This window comes from Myotis davidii, unplaced genomic scaffold (genome assembly GCF_000327345.1).
Source record: "Myotis davidii unplaced genomic scaffold, ASM32734v1 scaffold535, whole genome shotgun sequence".
NCBI classification, from domain to species: Eukaryota; Metazoa; Chordata; class Mammalia; order Chiroptera; family Vespertilionidae; genus Myotis; species Myotis davidii.
In genome coordinates this window covers 82,307-101,196 of record NW_006286980.1, presented here as the reverse complement: position 1 = coordinate 101,196, position 18,890 = coordinate 82,307, and positions in this window count along the sequence as shown.

Below are 18,890 nucleotides of genomic sequence, written 5' to 3'. Positions count from 1 at the left end.
AGGGTCATTTGACTCCCAAAGGGGTCACAACCACAGGTTGAGAACTGCTGCCTTAAGGTGATATCATCATCACTGTCCTCAGCTTGTGTGTATGTGTGTGTGTATGTGTGTGTGTGTGTGTGTGCACGCGCACGCGCACGTGCATGTGCACTCGCGATGCGTGCGCACGCATACTAAAGAGGTTTATTCAGGTGCCACAATGTGGGAGAATGGTGGACTCTCATCTCAAAGACCATCCCCTCTTCCTGCTCAAGCCCCTGGTTCTTATAAGGATAGGAATGGGAGCACTTTTTTTCCATTCCATTATCTTGCAAGCTTTTGGCATGCTGGGGCCCTGTTCATTTATCTTTCTAGCTTTTGGCTGCTTATCCTTTCATCTTTTGGCACAAGAACCACCACCACCCCCCACCCTGCACCATATTGGCCAATGGGGGAGACTCCGACGGTTCCCCAACTATCTTCAGGGTCAGTGGGGGAGAGGGGCTACAGGACCCAGTATCAGGAAGCCTAGAGATATTCTAGCCCTTAGCCCACCTCCCTACTCTGGACAAGAGGGCATCTGCATGCAGGGGAGCCAGTTGGAGTCCACAGGGCATGCCTGGATCCCAATGCGGCCACATCCTCTGTGCAGACCCCCAATAGCCACTCACCCCCCTGAAGTGGCCAGCAGTTGCACTCACCCGGCTTCCAGCTGCCCGGGCTCTGTCTATCTACAGTAGCAGTACCTTTTGCAGCAGAACCAGAACTTCTATAAAGGCCTGTCTCTTACCACAAGTTGAGAAACAAGGTAAATAGGGTGGGGAGATTAGAAGGAAGAATCAATTATATTTTTATGTCTTTATACTCAGCACTCCAAAACTAAGGCGCAGCAGAGATCAGTGTATGCCTGCTATATAGCTGTGTGTGCTCAGTCCTGGCAAAGATGCTGGAAAAGAAGCAACACCTCTTAGAGGTGAACCAGTTCTAGCTTAACAAGTGTATTTCTCTCCTACTACCCCCACTTCCGCCCTCAATGGATTTTGAAATTATCACAAGATAAATTTGTTCTCCAGAGTCAAGAGTATTTTCTGACTACTAGGGGGGAAAATCACAATTTCTTTCCAAGTCCAGAATCTACTCATTCAATTGCATGCCCCAATTACCTCAATCCCTAAACTGAATCCCTCTATTCACTAAACCCAGATAGGGTTCCATACTTAAAGACAGTAGACAAGAAATTGGGTGAATCCTCCAAATCTGGCAGTGCTTTTTATAACCAATCACATGCCTACAAACACCAGCCACAATATAAACTGCTACAGCCCACAATTCAAAGATTGGCAAGGCCTCTGTTTGAAGCCATCTACCCAAGCCACTCCAAGACACGATTTCTTGCTATTCTAACTTTTATGTTGATTTCTTGAGGTTTCCAAGCTAATGTACCATGCATCAGATTCCTTGTCCTTCCAGATTCTGATCCAGTTAAAATAAAAAGACAAAACATTTGGCTACCAACACAGCAATAATTTGTTAAGTCAAAAATCATCAGTACAATATATAACCAATGCATCAATATTGTTGAACAGGATCAAACTATTTACATATAGGAAAAAATTGTTCCTTTATTGTGGCAAAAATGGCACTGTCAAAGTAATCAAAGATAATGCCTGCTTGACTGGGACAAACTGACTTCATGTGCCTCCTGATGTAATTAATAAACTGAGAAGAACTGATCATCTACCTGTATTGTATGCCTGACAAAGACACAAAACCTAAATCTAGTCATGAGAAGACAATCAGATAACCCATGTTAAGAGGGCATTCATCTTTTCCTCCCTGGCTGCTTGAAGATCAATGTTCATCATGAACAACACAGTACCTATTCAGACCAGGAAGTTCATGACCAACTTTAATGGAAACAAATGGTCATTGGCGTTCTTCACCTTGGGAAGGCAACACTACCCAATACAGAAATTTAGGGAAAAGCTAGCCAACATGTATGAAATCACACCACATGTCATGTTTGTGTTCAGGACCTATTTTGGTGGTGGTAAGACAAGTGCCTTTGACATGATTGATTAATTGATTGCTTGATTGATTTTTAAATCTTTATTGTTAAAGTATTACATATGTCCCATTTTTTCTCCCATTGACCTCTTATAGCCTGTCCCAGGCCTCCATCACCCTATTATCTATGTCCGTGTGTTATGCATATACTATGTATACAAGTTCTTTGGTTGATCTCTTCCCACCCACTCACCCATCCCTGCCTTCTCTCTGAGATTTGTCAGTCTGTTCCACTTTGGCATGATTTATGATTCCTTGGATTATGCAAAGAAAAATGAACCCAAACATAAACTTGCAAGACATGGCCTATATGAAAAGAAGACCCTAAGGAAACAGAGAGAGGAATGCAAGAACAGGAGGAAGAAAGTTAGAGCAACTACGAAGGCCAATGCTGGTGCTGGCAAAAGTGAGTTGGGGATTGGACAACAGAAGCAGTAAAGTTTCAGTGACTTTATCTGTGGTGACTGTGCAGATTTTTCATGAGAAGATTAATAAACTAAAAACTTAAAAAATAAATTTAAAGAGAAGGCATTCCTTAAAGAACTAAATGGTATTCTTCAGTAATGTCAGGGTCATGAAGCCAGAAAGAATGAGGAACTCTTCCAGATTCAAGGACACTAAGAACACAAATGCAATGTAGAGTCCTGTATTGAAACATGCATTAGGGAAATCAATTATTATAAAGAACATTTCTGAAGCAATTGGAAAAATGTGAATATTAACTGTATATTAAGTAAAATATGCAGTTCAATTAGATACAATATTGTGTTAGTGCTAAATTTCTTGAATTGGATATGCCTTTCTTCTTAGTATACATATGCATAGGAGAATGTCTTTATTCCTAGTATACATATACTGAAATATTTAGAAGTGATGGTTTATAAAATCATCAATTTACTCCCAAATGGTTCTAAGCAGTAATAATTGTATTAACATGCACATATTTGTGGAGAGAGATAAAGTGTGTGTGAGAAACTTTTTAACAATTGAATCTAGATAAAACATATATGTGTATTCATTACCTTACTCTTGCAGGTTTTGTTGTAGGTTATAATTTTTTTAAATAAAACATTAGAAAATAAATTTAGAGCATATAAAAAATAAGAATAAATCTAAAAATAGATACAAGAATCAGATTAAGTATCCCAAAATCGGCTTTATTACTTGTGAAGTTGGATTGGAAAACAGTAAAAGTAACAACAACAAAAAAGTGTGTTTTCATTCCTTCCTGAAGTGATTTACTGGAGACAGAGACCTGAAGAGCTCCATGCATTTCCCAAGCTACCTCACTGCCTTCTCCTCTCCTGAGAAAAGTATGCCTCTCTAATGGGTTTAACCACATAGAGTGTGTTCTGTCCTATTTTTTCTATGTTTAATATTGTTACATGAAATATACACGATAATTTTTATTTCAAGAATTCCTGTTTGTTTCAGAAAAGTCTCTCTGTCTATTATTGATAATATTGTAATTGCATGCTTTCTTGTAATATGTAAGATAATCATACATAGTTTATCTGCATCCTGTATCTGCCAATTCTAATATTGTCAGTCTCTTAGCATTTCCATGTTTTGCATACTGCCTCTGTTGACAAGCACTCACTATGATTGCTTGAGTTCTCATTTTTCAGCAATCTTGTTTCTGAAACTATGCTTACTTTTATCTTTAAGAGTATTATGCTGAGACAGTTCTGAGCAGCTCTCCAAATTGTGATCAGCCATATGATTGATCCCCTATGTTGGGCCAATCTCAGACTCCTCGATTATCTTGGCTCAGAGCAGGTATCTCAGACTTAGCTTCCCTCACCCCTTTGTTTTTTGAAATCGGTAGCCCCTCCACTCCGATGCTATAGGAATCTGGCTGGCTTTAGGGAAATTCTCACTGCCTGTTGGCCCAGACAGAGTCTCTGCCACTCTGGTTTAGTAGTTCTCACTCATTCCACACTGGTTTGGCTTCCAAGCATTCTGCTTCAGCTCTGGCCATAAATATCCAGGCTCTGTACCCTAGAAAATCCAGGCTTGTTTTTACTACTGTCATTTTTAAGTGATTGCTGACTTTGCTGATATTCCCTCAAAGTGGTAGATTTCCTTGTGTGTTATTTAAACTTGGATTGTGAACTCATCTTCAGTTTTTTCTCTTCCTGTGAAAGTCCTGTGTACCCTAGGTTGTGAAAGCGTTCCTTTCAGAATGGTTTTGAATTTTATTCTTCAAAAGATTCTCTAAGCTTTTGACTTAGGACTAATTTTCTAGCCTGGGTTGTTGATAACTAGAGGTGACATTTTTCTATACGCATTTCCAGGTGGATGACAAGTATTCTGTTGTTGTTTCCTGTTTCTAGATCTGTTGGTACAGTTGTTCTAGTGCTTTTCCCCAAGTGGGACTTAAAGGCTTCCAGCTTTATGCAGAGCTTAGTTTCCGCTCTCCTCCTTGTATGGTCTGCAGATTATATCTTCTGTGGCTTATGTCAGGGGCTTGTGCTCTTCTATTCTGCTCTGTTATCAGCTCCTGATTGTGTCTTTGCCTTGAGTCTCCTCTGAATTCTGACGCCCGAGGATATCTCATTTTTACTTAGTTATGCTTCTCCATAAGTTCAGTGTGTTCCTAACAGGATCAGAAGAGGTTGTGGGTTCTGTGGTCTATTTCATTTCAATACCCATACCCATGTTTCTAGCTATTCTCATAATTCCTCTGTACCACCATATAACAACTTCTCTGGTTGTGATTAGGTAGACAATTTGGTAGGATTGAGCCTACCCTCAAGTCCATGGATGGGCTTAAGCTAATTAGGGACCTGCATAACCCTAGACAAGGTGATTGGCTTAGAAATGGTCACATCTGCTCAGTACAAGTCAATGAGATGAGAGAAGCCATGTTCTGACACACTTGATAAAAGTTACCAAATTTTGAAAGATGCAGGATGGTAGTATGGAAATGTTATTGACAACAAAACATAGTACGATTTATATTTTATAATTTCACTTTCAATTTTGATTGACTAGGCCAACAAATCACTCGAAATAATGCAATTGATTTATTACAAAAAATGTAATGTTCATTTATTTTGCACAAAGGAGCTTGTATATGGATACTAGCAACCCTTCCCAAAAAGAGTTCTTATCTTGTTCTCCATTATATAATATAGTTTAAGTTTCTTCATTCTGTACCACTAGCTGAAGTTATGTTTATTTCATTACTTACTTTGTCTCCTCCACAAAATTTTAATCTCCACGATACAAAGACTTTCTCTCTCTTATTAACCACTATATTCTCAGTGCCTAAAACAGTGTGACATGTAGTAGAGACAGTATTAGGTGAATAAACCCTAACCACAACTCAGGCTTTTTTCTTCTGAATCTCTTCCCAATAACCTGCTCATGCCCCCAAAGAAAATATGATCTCTCTTAATAACACTTTCAGAAGTATAAGATTGCTGTTTGTTTTTTTTTCCCCAAGAAGTCACACACACACAAAAAGTCTCCTGCTTTCACTGGCCTGTATCAGGACATGTGACTACCTCTGAGGCAATTACATTGGCCAGAATCATGGTATTCACTAGTTGACTTAAGCCATGCAAGCCCCGTCATATTGAGTGGGTAGGAAGAATCCACTCAAATCAATTTGGTAAATATGTGAAAGAGGCAGTTCCCTCAAAGACTATTCTGATGCAATTACCATGGGAAAAAAAAAGAGGTATACTCACTAGTATCGCCAAAAGCTGACCACGGTACAACCCAACCTATACAACGAGATCTTACAAATGTTAATTTTAGTCCAAGCCTTAATGTCAAGTGACTCATGTAGGGCATTAACAAATAATTAACTCAGGAAAGGGCTAAAATTAGAACAAAATCTCTAAATTTTCTGCCAATCATTTAATTATTATTTAAATTAATTACTATTTAATTTATTGGTATACATTCATTAATTTATTCATCCATCAGCAAATATTTATTGATCATCTACTATGTACCAGACACATGCTGTGCCAGATATTGAGGCTAGAGCAGTAAACTATATAAACAAGGTCCCTGTCTTAATGAAGTTCATATGCTAGTGTGAAAGACAAATGATAAACTAATGGGTAAGTGCTTATATAATACTAGAGGCCCAGTGCACAAAATTTGTGCACTCTGGGGGGGGTGTCCCTCAGCCCAGCCTGTGCCCTCTCGTAGTCTGGGAGCCCTCAGGGGATGTCCAACTGACGGCTTAGGCCCGCTCCCCATGGGAAACTGGCCTAAGCCGTCAGTTGGATAACCTTAGCGCTGCTGTGGAGACAGTAGAGGCTTCCGCCACTGCTATTGCACTTGCCAGCTGTGAGCCCAGCTTCTGGCTGAGCATCACTCCCCCTGTAGGAGTGAACTGACCACCAGGGGGCAGCTCCTGTGTTGAGTGGGATCAGGACAAAAGCAGCTCTCCGACATCCCCTGAGGGGTCCTGGAGTGCAAGAGGGTGCAGGCCAGGCTAAGGATTCCCACAGGTGCACGATCGGGGCCAGGGAGGGACTGCGGAAGGGCTCCAGGGCATATCTGGTACATCTTGCTCAGTCTTGATCCTCCAGACCCCAGCAACAAGCTAACCTTCCAGTCAGAGTGTCTGCCACACTGGTGGTCAGTGCATGTCATAGTGAGCAGTTGAGCAGCCTTAGCATATCATTAGCATATTACACTTTGATTGGTTGAATGGATGACTGGACAACCGGACACTTAGCATTTTAGGTTTTTATTATATAGGATAATGTCAAGTGGCAATAAATGCCATGAAAAAAAAAAGCAGGATGAGTAGATAATGACAAGGAGGGACACCTCATGAATGGTGGTCAGAGAAGGCCCTGCTAAGAAGGTACAGCTGAGCAGAGATCTGTTTCACACAAGACAGTGAGATATGAGGATATCTGTTAAGAGGAATTGTAACCAGAAAGAACAGCAAATAGCAAAGGCCTTGAGGTAGAAACATGCTTGGCTAGTTTGTGGAAGAGCAAGGTAATGGTGTGAAATGATTAAAGAAACACAGGTGGTATAATCTTGGACAAATTAATCAACCTCTCCTAACTGTAGTGTCTTCTTTCGTAAACAGGAGATAACCTACTTTGCACTATGGATAACAGGGGTCTTTGCATAGAAAGCCTCTGACACGTAGTAGGTGTTCAGCCAAAGATATCTTTCTTTTACGCCTTTTACCTTTCCTGTGGGTCCAGCCTTCCCTCAAGTCATCTTAGGACACTAACTAACCATATGCTCAATTTGCCATTATAAACCATTTGGGTTTGAAGACAGCTGCTACTTTGAAGTGTTCCCTGTCCAAACCATGTGGTTTCGTGACCCTTTTGTTCATGATCCTGTTACACTAACCACAATCCACAAAGAAGACTGCAACATGCTACCTTCTTCATTCTGGTGTGTGTATGTGTGTGTGTGTTATAACTCGAGCTTTTTAAATTAAGCTGGTTGTGTGGGTGTCTGGTCTTATGAGTCAAAGGTTCCAACCAGAATATAAATAAAATCCAGCACTTTGTCAAAAGAAGCCAGTGTCAATTGGTATGAACCAGACCATGCATTGTACCATAAACCCTTGTAAATATTGAAACCCATTCTTCACTAACGTTTCCAAATGTATTGGAATAACATTTTATATTTGGCTTCTATGGTGCTAACTTTTGCGAAATTGCCAAGTCTCACTTTATGTGTAGCTTTTAGACATACATCTTGTGTATATATGTGTATGTGTGTGAAGACATGTGAGATGTGTGTGTGTGTAAATAAACTAATCTAAGACTATTTATTTGCCTATGCTTTTTATAGATCCCCTTACGGCCCTGGTTTTTAACCTCAGCTCCACAAAACTCTTTTAGATGGAGGGAGATGGAGGGAGTGTAGATGTATGTGGGCTGAGATGTGGGCCATATGCCATCGCTATTTCCAGTGGAACTTTGGCTTTTATGTATTTCACATAGTTGGTAAGATTTTATTTGAATAAAGAGTCCTGCTAATAAAAAAATGAAAATGTCTTAGGCTACCAGGACAAAGCCAAAGGGAGATATGCTTGGAAATATAATTAAGCAAATTATGCCATATTATCAGATGGTGAATAAAAGGGACTTAGATTTGCCTAACTTCTTAAGTCAGTGACAAATAAGCATTTCTTTCTCTTGTCTAATTTATTGTATTAGGTCCACTTTAGGTATATGTGGGTAAAGTGTTTAAGTGAAAGAAGGAAAAACTAGAATATCGTGTAATTACTGAGAGATAGTAAGTTATAACATTAATGGGATACATCATTTTGATCTTCCCAAGTAGCATTGTTTCTGATTTGCTAGTTGCATTGCCAGGAAAAAATGGCTTTGCATTTAAGGGTATTTGATATCCCAGAGTTACAGGGCTATTTCAAAGTTTTAGAGGCAAGAATATAAAAAAATTGATATGAACTGTTCAGTGAACAAGGTCTTATGAGCAATATAATTTCTGTTAAAGTTCTGATTTGAGTTACATTTCCATAGTGAAATTTATCTAAGATTCTTGTTTAAAAATCATTAGCATCATTGAGGATTGTTTGGGTTTTTTTGTGTTTGTTTTTGTTTTTTTCAATAAAATTGAAAGGGTCATTTTGTGAGAAATATGCAATGAGTTTTCTAATCAGCAGTGTTCCCTCCTGACTATCTTCCATTCTGTTGGCCATTTCAGGGCATCCTCATTTAAAATGAAGCCCTGCTCCATTTGATCCGGGTGCCTTCCAGCTCAAAAATTCTACGATCCTATGAAACGTTGCCTAGTGGAGTTTTCCACATCTCCCATGATGTTTATTCTGGAACACATCATGGCAGTGGAGAATTTCCAGTTCTTTTTACTGATTTGTTTTTGCATTTCCTTCCACCTAGATTCTGAAGGGGTGGTGGGAAACTTTGAACCATTTTTTTTATTAAAAAATAAAAAAAATCTTAGTCTTAAAAATAGCCTTTCAGAAAGAATAAATTCTTATTAAGGGTTTCCTGTTTTCTTTCATTCACTGTTCTCTACCTTAGGTGCCAATTTTTCAAAGCCAGAGAAGAAATGAACTGCATGAGGTGGTTGGGTCTCCCAGGTGGACCCAACCTGCTGGAACTGATATAAAAAATCTGCTTTTATTCAGTGTCTGGCAACATAACCCACTGGGAAGTTGGATTGCGCAGTTTCATTATCTTCCCTGCTCATATCCTTTCTAAAATGGTATATTAAATTTAGAATGTGTCTAGGCTCCCCCCAGAGATTCTCTGAAAGTCTAAAGCCCAGACAATTGTCTAAATTCCTGCCCTCAATACCCACTCCCTAGTGTCATCTACTAACATCCCAATTGCTCTATCATATTGACCAAAGATTTTCATTTCTATTTTTAAAAATATGTTTTTATTGATTTCAGAGAGAGTAAGAGAGAGGGCGAGGGAGAGAGAAACACCGATCAACCAGCTGCCTCCTTCTGGGGAATCAAGCCCGAAACCAGGGTATGTGCCCTGACCAGGAATTGAACCTATGACCTCCTGGTGCATGGGATAATGCTCAACCAACTGAGCCATACTGGCTGGGCTTTCATTTCCATTTTAAAGTCTTCCTCTCTGTCCCAAGTTCTGCCACCATCTTGATTTCTGGGAAATGTGCTTATATGACACATCCAACTCCCTGACCCTTTGGTTTCTTGATTTACTCATTTCTGTGGACTTTCTTGTCTTTACTCCATTTCTGTTTCCCACTCTCAGGAATAAAATTTTGTCCTTGTCATCAACTTGGATGGGTCCATCCCTGACATAATCAACTCCAACAATTTAGACCATAACTTCTGTTCTTATAGTCTTCCTACTTACTTACTGTCATTGTGCCTGCACTCTGACGGTACTGCTGTGTCTTTTACCCATCTATTTTTATCTATGTTTATCCAGACTTTCTCTTTACTCTTCCACCTCTATCTAGCTAGATTTCATAAATCACCACCTCTGTTAAATTCTTACGGTGTACCTAGTCATATTAATGCTTATTGATTTGATCACTGCCTGGCAAAACCCAAGCCCTGGGTTAACTCAGCTAGCTCCTTTTTGAATGTCATAAGCAACTGAAACTATAATATCCAAAACTGAACTCATCATCCTCCCATTGGTTCTGGCCTTCTGTGTGTTATCCTCAGACAGGTACTATGCTCTATTTAGTTGTCTCTCAGAAATAAAACATCACACTTGACTCATCTACCTCCTCACAAACCCTCATTTCCAATCTGTCACCAGGCCTTGATGATTTAGCTTTAGTCTTTGTTTCTTCATTCTCACTTCCATTCATTTATTCCAGTCTCTCTTAGACTTCTACAATAGCCTCCAAATTGGTCTTCCTGCATTCAGTCTTGGCCTTGTCCAATTTATTCTGTTCACTGAAGCTAGAAGGCTATTGTTTAAAAAAATTCCAAGTCCCTGGCCTGGTAGCTCAGTTGGTTAGAGAGTTGTCTCAATATGTCAAGGTTGCAGATTCAGTCCCTGGTCAGGGCACATGTAAGAGTTAACCAATGAATGTATAAATAAGTGAAACAACAAATCTCTCTCTTTCTATCTATCTTCCCCTTCCTTTCTCTATCTAAAACCCATACATTTAAAAAAAAAACAATCATTATCAATTACTCCTCTAATTAAGACCTTCAATAACTAACCATCGCTCTCAAAATCTAGTCCAAACTAACTAAAATGACCAGAGCCTGCCCATGATCTGAGCCTGTCCCCTCCAGGTGCCTTGGATCTAAGCACACTGAAGTTCCTCTAATAAGCCTTGCTCACTTTGGCTTCCAAAACTTTTTGTATGAGCTCTGCTTAAACATCCAGTCTTGTATTCTTTTTCCCCCTGAGCCACTAATCTGTCTAGCTGCTGGTATTAATTTAGGAAAAATTTAGACTACCCAAATATGAGAAGGTATCTTTCTTGTATTCCCATAGCACTCTGTGCTTTCCTTATAATACTCTTGAATCATTATCTTTGATGGAATTGCCTATTTATTAGTGCCACCTATGCCCTATCCAAGTTAGACTATAATCCAGTGGTTCTCAACCTTCTGGCCCTTTAAATACAGTTCCTCATGTTGTGACCCAACCATAAATTTATTTTCATTGTTACTTCATAACTGTAATGTTGCTACTATTATGAATAGTAATGTAAATATCTGATTTGCAGGATGGTCTTAGGTGACCTCTGTGAAAGGGTCGTTCAACCGCCAAACGGGTCGCGACCCACAGGTTGAGAACCTCTGCGTATAATCGCTAAGGGGGCAGAAACCTTAATTATGTGGTTCAGCCATAAAACCCCAGAAAGTAGCATAACAATAGAACATTGTAGATACATAATAAATACTTGTTGTATTAGTGAATGATTCAGTGGGTGTAGTCTATCCATTGACTGAGTCATTCATTAAAAAGCATGTAATACTTTTAACAATAAAGATAAAAAATAGAAGAAAGACTTAAAATTATGAAATGCCATTCATAGTTATAAGTGCTAGAAAGACAAAATACAATCTTCTGGGACAACTGGAATACATTTCTATAATAAAGGTAATGCGATAATAATAATAACAAATCTTTATAAAACACTATGTGCCAATCACTGTTCGAAGTGCATTCCATGTCTTGTTCAATCATTATAACAGCCTTATGAAATAGGTAATATTATCTGCATATTACAAGTATACAAAATGAGGCAAAGGGAACTTAAATAACTTCTCTTAGTTTAGGAAACAAGTGGCAGGGCCAGAATTTGAACCTAAGTTGTCCAATCCAAGAATGAGTGAAATGCCAGTTCTTTATCGCAATTGTTTTCTTGGGTCATAATTATTTCTTTGCCTATATTTATTTCAAGAACTGAAATGTTAATTTGAGAAGTGAAGAGACCTTATGAATCTCAGTTAAACAAGGGAGGTGTGTGTTGCCCTTAAGGTTTCCACAATCTGTATGGGTGTGATGAAGGTAAAGGATAGATCAGTACATAAAAAAATCATGATTGATGTAATTAGACGGTGAACAGAGCATTCTAAAGGTTCAAAGGAAGTTGTGATTTTCTCTGTCCTCAAGAGATGAGGAGTCAAGCAAACTTTTATAAAAACATTTATATTTAGCTGGGTTTTGAAGGATAGAATAAACAAAGGCATAGAGGCAAGAGTATGAATGACTTGGAGAAATAGTCACAATCCCGACTAGTTGGGACATGGGCTGCTTGGGTATTTTTAAAAGGCATGAAACAGCAAAATAGGGTAAAGTTTTGTGTATCCTGTTAGAAAATTCCAATATTATTCTTGGTAAGGTGATAGCAGTGAGGAGTCCAACCAAACTCTGACTCCCCTTCTTCCTAGCTTTAAGACTTTAGGTAAATCACTTAAGCTCTCTCCCTCTCTCCATCATAAAATAAGGTTAATAATAATGTCTATATTACCAAGTTGTTGTGATATTCAAATTAGTATATGTATCACACTAATATATAGCAAATTTGTGTGTGGTCTACATGTTTATACTGGCCTGGCATATTGTAAGCACTATATGTACTAGTATATTCTAGCTATTATTATGATGTAACTTTCAAACATTTGTTAAAATTGAAACATGTGAAAATAAAATGTGGAATCCATATGTAGAAAATAAATTTAAAGAACTATCAAATAAATAAAAGCTGCTTTGTTTAAAGAGCTCCATCCCTTGAACTGTTGCTCAGTTTGTTGAGTTGCCCAATACCAATTTGTAGTATTTCCTGGGAACCCTATGACTCCAGAAGAAGAGTTTGAAATCTCCATGGTGGACACTGGAAGGAAACCCATAACTCATTAGAGAAAGAGGGGCTTTTCCTAGCCTACATCTCACTCCTAAAAGCCAGACTAAACCTCTCTACAGCAATGTCTAACAGGCATCTCTAACATATCTACTGGTAAATAAAACTCTTCATTTCCTTTTCTTTGCCCACACAACCCACAAGTCCATTTTCCTCTACCTTCCCCATGAGTAAATGTTTCCACCATTCAATTGGTTGTGAAGCCAAACCCTTGATTCCTTCCTGTCTCTCACCTCATATTTATTCTGACCTGCTTAAGATCCTTTCAACCATATCCCATAGCATGTAGCATAGAATACAAACTGGTTCATATGAGCATCATTCAGAGCTGTGCATGATTTGATCTGACCGCTGCCTTCTTCTCCAGCATTGTTTTGTAACCCTCACTGGTTGCTTTTCTTCCTAGAACATGTCGCCCTACTTCCCTCCTCAGGGCTTTTGCACTTGATATTATTTCCCATCTATTGCAGTGGGTTTTCTATTATTTGCAGTGGATGTATTCCTAACATCTGGAGTTCCATCGCTGAGCTGATATTGTAAGAACTATTCTGTCTTACATATCATGACTTCTTTCAGCTAGTTCTTATGGCTTATATTCCCCCAGTTATTTATTTCACCTTGCATTTTTAAGAGTTCATTTGTCCAAGAGAAAGCCAAAGGTCAGACCAGGGAAGGGCGTGTGTGTGTGTGTGTGTGTGTGTGTGTGTGTGTGTGTGTTTCACTAGGGAACCTGGACCTGTTCCTGGACACTACAAGGTTTTAAAGCCAGAGCTTCTTGTCAAATTTGCATTTTAGATAGATTTCTCTGTCAGTCACATGGAGGCTAGTTTCATCTCCATTTCACAGATGAGAAGTTTTAGGCATTAAGAACTTTAACAAATACCCAGACTATAAAGAGAATAAACCACACTTGAATCCTGATTTTCTAACTTCAACCTCACAATTATTTGCTTTATTGAGTAAATAGAATGGATTTTCTTAGGCTAACCACTGTTTATTCTGTCCTTTCAAGTCATTTATTTAAATGCTTACAAAGTGCTTTTCTAGGTCCCAGGAATAGAGAAATAAAGAAGATTCAGACCCTGCCCTTTAGAATTCACAGTCCTCTTATGTTTGAGCTTCAGTTTGGTTCCCAATACTCTTCTATTTTCTCCCCACTGAGGTGATTAAATCCATTCCCCATTCTTCCCTGGTGTGAAGGGAACACGGAGTATCCTTTTGTAGCATTTGCTTGGAAATCGCCCATGTTTCGGTTTGAGAGAAGTCTCACCATTCTTGTGGCAGCTAAATTGGGTAGGAAGACAAATAGAAATTTGACCAACACTTGACGTTTGTTGTGCCTCCATCATGAACAAGTGTTCTAAAGATTCTGGTTACACAAACCATCACAAAGTTTCCAAGAGAAGAGAGATTGAACTGGTGAGGCTATGAACCTCGCCCAAAAGGAAGTGTTTGTCCAGAACATTCAATGGCTTCTTTAATATGAAAAAAAGAGGAAAAGAAAACATGGATGCATTCACAGAGGTTTAAGCATTTTTTTTCTCTGTCTCATCTCTAAAAATATTGCATTAACCCCAAGGTTCATAAAACATTTTTGGTTTGAAGACTATTTTCATTATAGGAAAGATGATATTACACAGTGAGAAAGTGTGGGGTTATATAGCAGATGCATAATAAATTCAGTGATGGAAAGCAATGATTAATAGTCCTAAACACTTAAATAGGTCTTTCAGCTTTCTCAAACCACATTATTTTTAACCTTGCAAGAACCCTGTGGTTAAGTGGAGAGCAGGTAATCATGCAACAACTGAAGAAAATTAAAACACAAAAGGCTAATCTGTTTAAAGTGTTGATGGCTGTACTGGCATTAAAAGTCAGGTCTCTGAATTTCCAGATGATATCTTTCCTATTAAATTATACTCATGTGGTAGTCAACAAAAGTACAAGTCTGGAACTCAGACAGCTCTAGATACAGACCTTTTTGTATACGACTTCATTTGTGCCTTGAATAGCAGATGTCTTAGTGAGAAATAAAGCATGCACTGGGGTGTTTCTGTATACTGTGTCTAGGCTCACTCTTATTACATTTTAATTCATATGAAATATTGTTTTTGCTTAATCTGGAATATAGGGTCAGGAATCTTGGGTCAGAGATTTAAAAGTGATATTAATTTAGCTTTTCAGATATGACCCGGGGCCCCTGTGCAGAATTACTAGACCACTCCCATGTACCTTTTAGCTGTACTGCAGTGCTAGAGAACACATGCTCTAAGTGAGAGTTTACATTCATGTCTTGACTCATTTTTCCACTGTGTGAACTTGGGCATGTTATTGAATATTTCCATAACTCAGTTTCCACATGAATACAAATTCTAAGTCTCTATGTATGAAACTGGAAGGATTAACTGAGACAACACATATAAAACACCTACAAGAATGTCTATCACATACTTGGTTCTCAGTAAATGTTGCAATTATGTTAATTAAAGTAGAACTTTCCCTCATGTGTGACAAATACACCTAACTCCAGTAGCTGGCAAATTTCTGTTAATTTTAATTATTTTAATTATGTTTCATTATTTTCCAAGTGAGACCACATCATGGCAGCCTATTCTCAGATATTCCATATTCTATTGACCTATGTATGTAATTGTTCCTTGCCTGACAGACAATTGATAACGGCAAAAACAGCCACCTTTGTTTTAACAGGTATTCAACTCTTTTAAAATAAATTTCATTTCCTTGGGTGCTTATGCCTTACTCTGTTATGAGAATAGATTATGACAATGCCATACTTGGGAAATATTTATGTGTGTTGAATTTTTCTTACTTCAGCTCATTCAATAAACATCCATTAAGCACTGTGGTTTCTGACCTCAAGAAATATACAATACAATAGGGAGGAAAGCATATCAATGAATAATCTAACACATATTTTCCCTCTTAAAGCTTATTCTGAGATAAAGCCTCACATGCAGGTGGCTTATTTGAAAATATGAACCAGGATGCAGGTGTGGGGCCAGGGGGACTAAAAAGTAACAGTGAGAAAAAAAACACAATTGAAGCATGTGTTATAAAGTTGGTCACTACTCCAGATAACTGTTTCTTGATTTTGTGGGACTGTCCAAGACACATTGGGAAATATGTTTCACAGTTATCTGACCAAGAGACAAAAGAGGGATGCATTTATCCATGAGCTCCTATATTCCACTGATCAATTGTGTCCCCAAAAACCTTAACTCTCCTGCACTTTCGAATTGCATAGTGTGAGTGTTAAAGTCAGTCTAATCACTTTCATCTTTTTAGTCATTTCATTCTTTGCTTGCTGGTCTGATGGCATTTGGAGCCAATAGGTTTTTTATTCTGTCCTAGGGAACTATAGCCTCTGATAAAGCAGTTCAGGTTATGAATATTCCACAAATGGTGAACATGAAAGGGGCCAATCTACTTCCATCCCTTGCTTTTTTTTTTTTACCCATCTAGTCTACCTGGTGAGGATATAGACCCATATACTTACTGTTGATTCAACACACATACTGTATTTTGGAGGACAGCACCCCAAACAGCCAGTGTTAGCCTCATGCTGGCACCTTAGATGAGCTTTGAACTGAACATTCCATCATTCTAATATGTCATTTGCTTCAAGATGGGGAGGTATGTGGTAAAACAAATAGAGTCCATTGCCACACAATGTTATCCCTATTTTATCATAAAACAGGTCAGTTGGTCTAAAACAACAACAAGTTTGGTGTATCATGCTAAGGGATGACTTATTCTATAAGCTCTCAGGTGGTCCTGGCCAAGATACTAAATATAGACAAAGAAATCTTAAATCTAGCATAGATAGTTTTGTTAAGAATAAATCACTGCCCTTTTAATTGTAGAAAGGATCTGATATAATTAACTTGCTTTCCAGTAGAAATTTGGTTGCACAATATTAAGAGCCCAGTGTTGGCCTAGTTGCCAGCAGATTGAACACGGCCATGGCATTAGCTAAGTCAGCCTTGATTAGAAGGATCCCATGCTTTAGACCCAGGCAGAATCTCCATCACTGCCACCATATCTGCCTTCAAAGGTCCTTTGGGCAAACAAAAGGATGCCTAATGGTAGAGACTGGCGAACATCTATTATATTAGTCTGCATGACTACTGGTTGACTTCTCTGTAGTGAGTGCAGTATGTGAGCATATTGTTACTACAAAGTCCTCATATTTTGTGTTCATTTTCCCCCCAAAAAATACATTTTTATGCCACTTTCCCAGATCTCCTTTTCCTGGATCTTGCTCCTGCCAACCTACTTGCCACTAGCCAGAATTCTGTGTATATTCTTACAGTGAGCTGTTTCTCTAACCACAAAGGGGATGCCAAGTGCGCCACTTAAAGATTTTGCCACTTGGTGGATCTCCCCCACCACAGTCTTTCAGGACATTCCTGAGTGGGGCTATAATTCTGTAGCATTTAAATCACTACTAGAACATTTTCATAAACTCATCTGTGAAATAGTCCCAAGTTTCTTCATCTTCTATCAGCTGGCCTTAGGAAATCTTTCATGAGGCATGCTGTGAGTTGAGGAAGAAGCATTTTTGTTCAACAAAGGTTGGTGTCATAGGAGTTTGGGATATCAATTCAAAGAATTCATTTGTGCTTTTGGACTTGCCAAAGCCAATATAAGATATGTACAATGCATTGCTTCTGTGCCCATCCAATCTTGTTACTGCTTGGGTCTGATATTACCTAGCTCATGATGGGCAGCTTGGGTTTATAAGTAACCTTTTTGATGCCCCAAGGCCTGACTCTTGGTCTTTCCTAGGATCATGTATGACACTAGGACAAGCTCCCTCATATAATGGGGAGTTCTCTGTCAGAAAAGCATAGCCTTGCCTTAGCTGGTGTGGCTCAATGGATAGAGTATGGGCCTGAAGACTGAAGGGTCCCAGGTTTGATTCTGGTCAAGGACACATGCCCAAGTTGCAAGCTTGGTCCCCAGAAGGGTGTGTGCAGGAGGCAGCCAATCAATGATTCTCTCATCATCATCATTGATGTTTCTATCTCACTCTCCAATCCCTTTCTCTCTGATATCAATAAAAATATGTATATTTTAAAAAGCTTAGCCTTCATTAAGATCTTTAGAGGTATAAGATGTGAGTCTATTACTGGAACTTTCCAACGACCCCACATTTTAATCCACCATGGGTATTGTAGCAGTTATCTAATTGCTGCATATTGCTGCATAACAAGGTGCCCCAAAACTCAATGGCTGCAATTCTTTTATCTTCCAACTATAATTTATTTTATATCACTGGAAGGAATAGTAGTCTTGATAGTGCCTTCTCCCTTGCCCATTCTCATGTACCTGGAATGGGATTGGAGAGATAAAGACATGAGACTCTCTCGTCCACCAGTAAGTCATTTGCCACTATGTGGCCAAGGTTATCCCTCCTGTGAGGTTTTTATCTCTGTCTAAATGGCTTCTAATTGTAGTTCTTGTATTAATCCTAACATACTTTCCATTCAGCCCATTCATCTGTCCCCAAGCAACTCAAAGACTCCTAGTTGAAAAATATAATTTATCTCAATTAGTTCATGATGTAGTTTTGCTCAAGGATTGTTACCATGCTTCAGGCAACTCAAGATAAACATGTAATTGATAAGTATGCAATCCAGTCTGGTGAGATTAACACATGCTCTACAATAGGAATCAACCCACTTTTGCTGTAAGGGGGCAGAGAATAAATATTTTAGAATTTGCTAACAATATGGCCTTTGTTGCAACTATTAAACTCAGCTGTCATAGCATAAAAGCGGCCACAGACCATGCATAAATGAAAGTGCATGGTTTTGTTTCAAAAAATCTTTATGTACCAAACTAGGCCAATAGCTTATAGCAAGCTGACCCCTGCTATGCACTATCACTCCTCCATATATCTGTGCCTGTTCTGAATCCAACACAGGTGAACATTTTGGTCATTGTAATGCTACAACTTGCCAGGAGTTATAATCATCTTACAGGTGATTAGTTTTCCACTTATCACTATT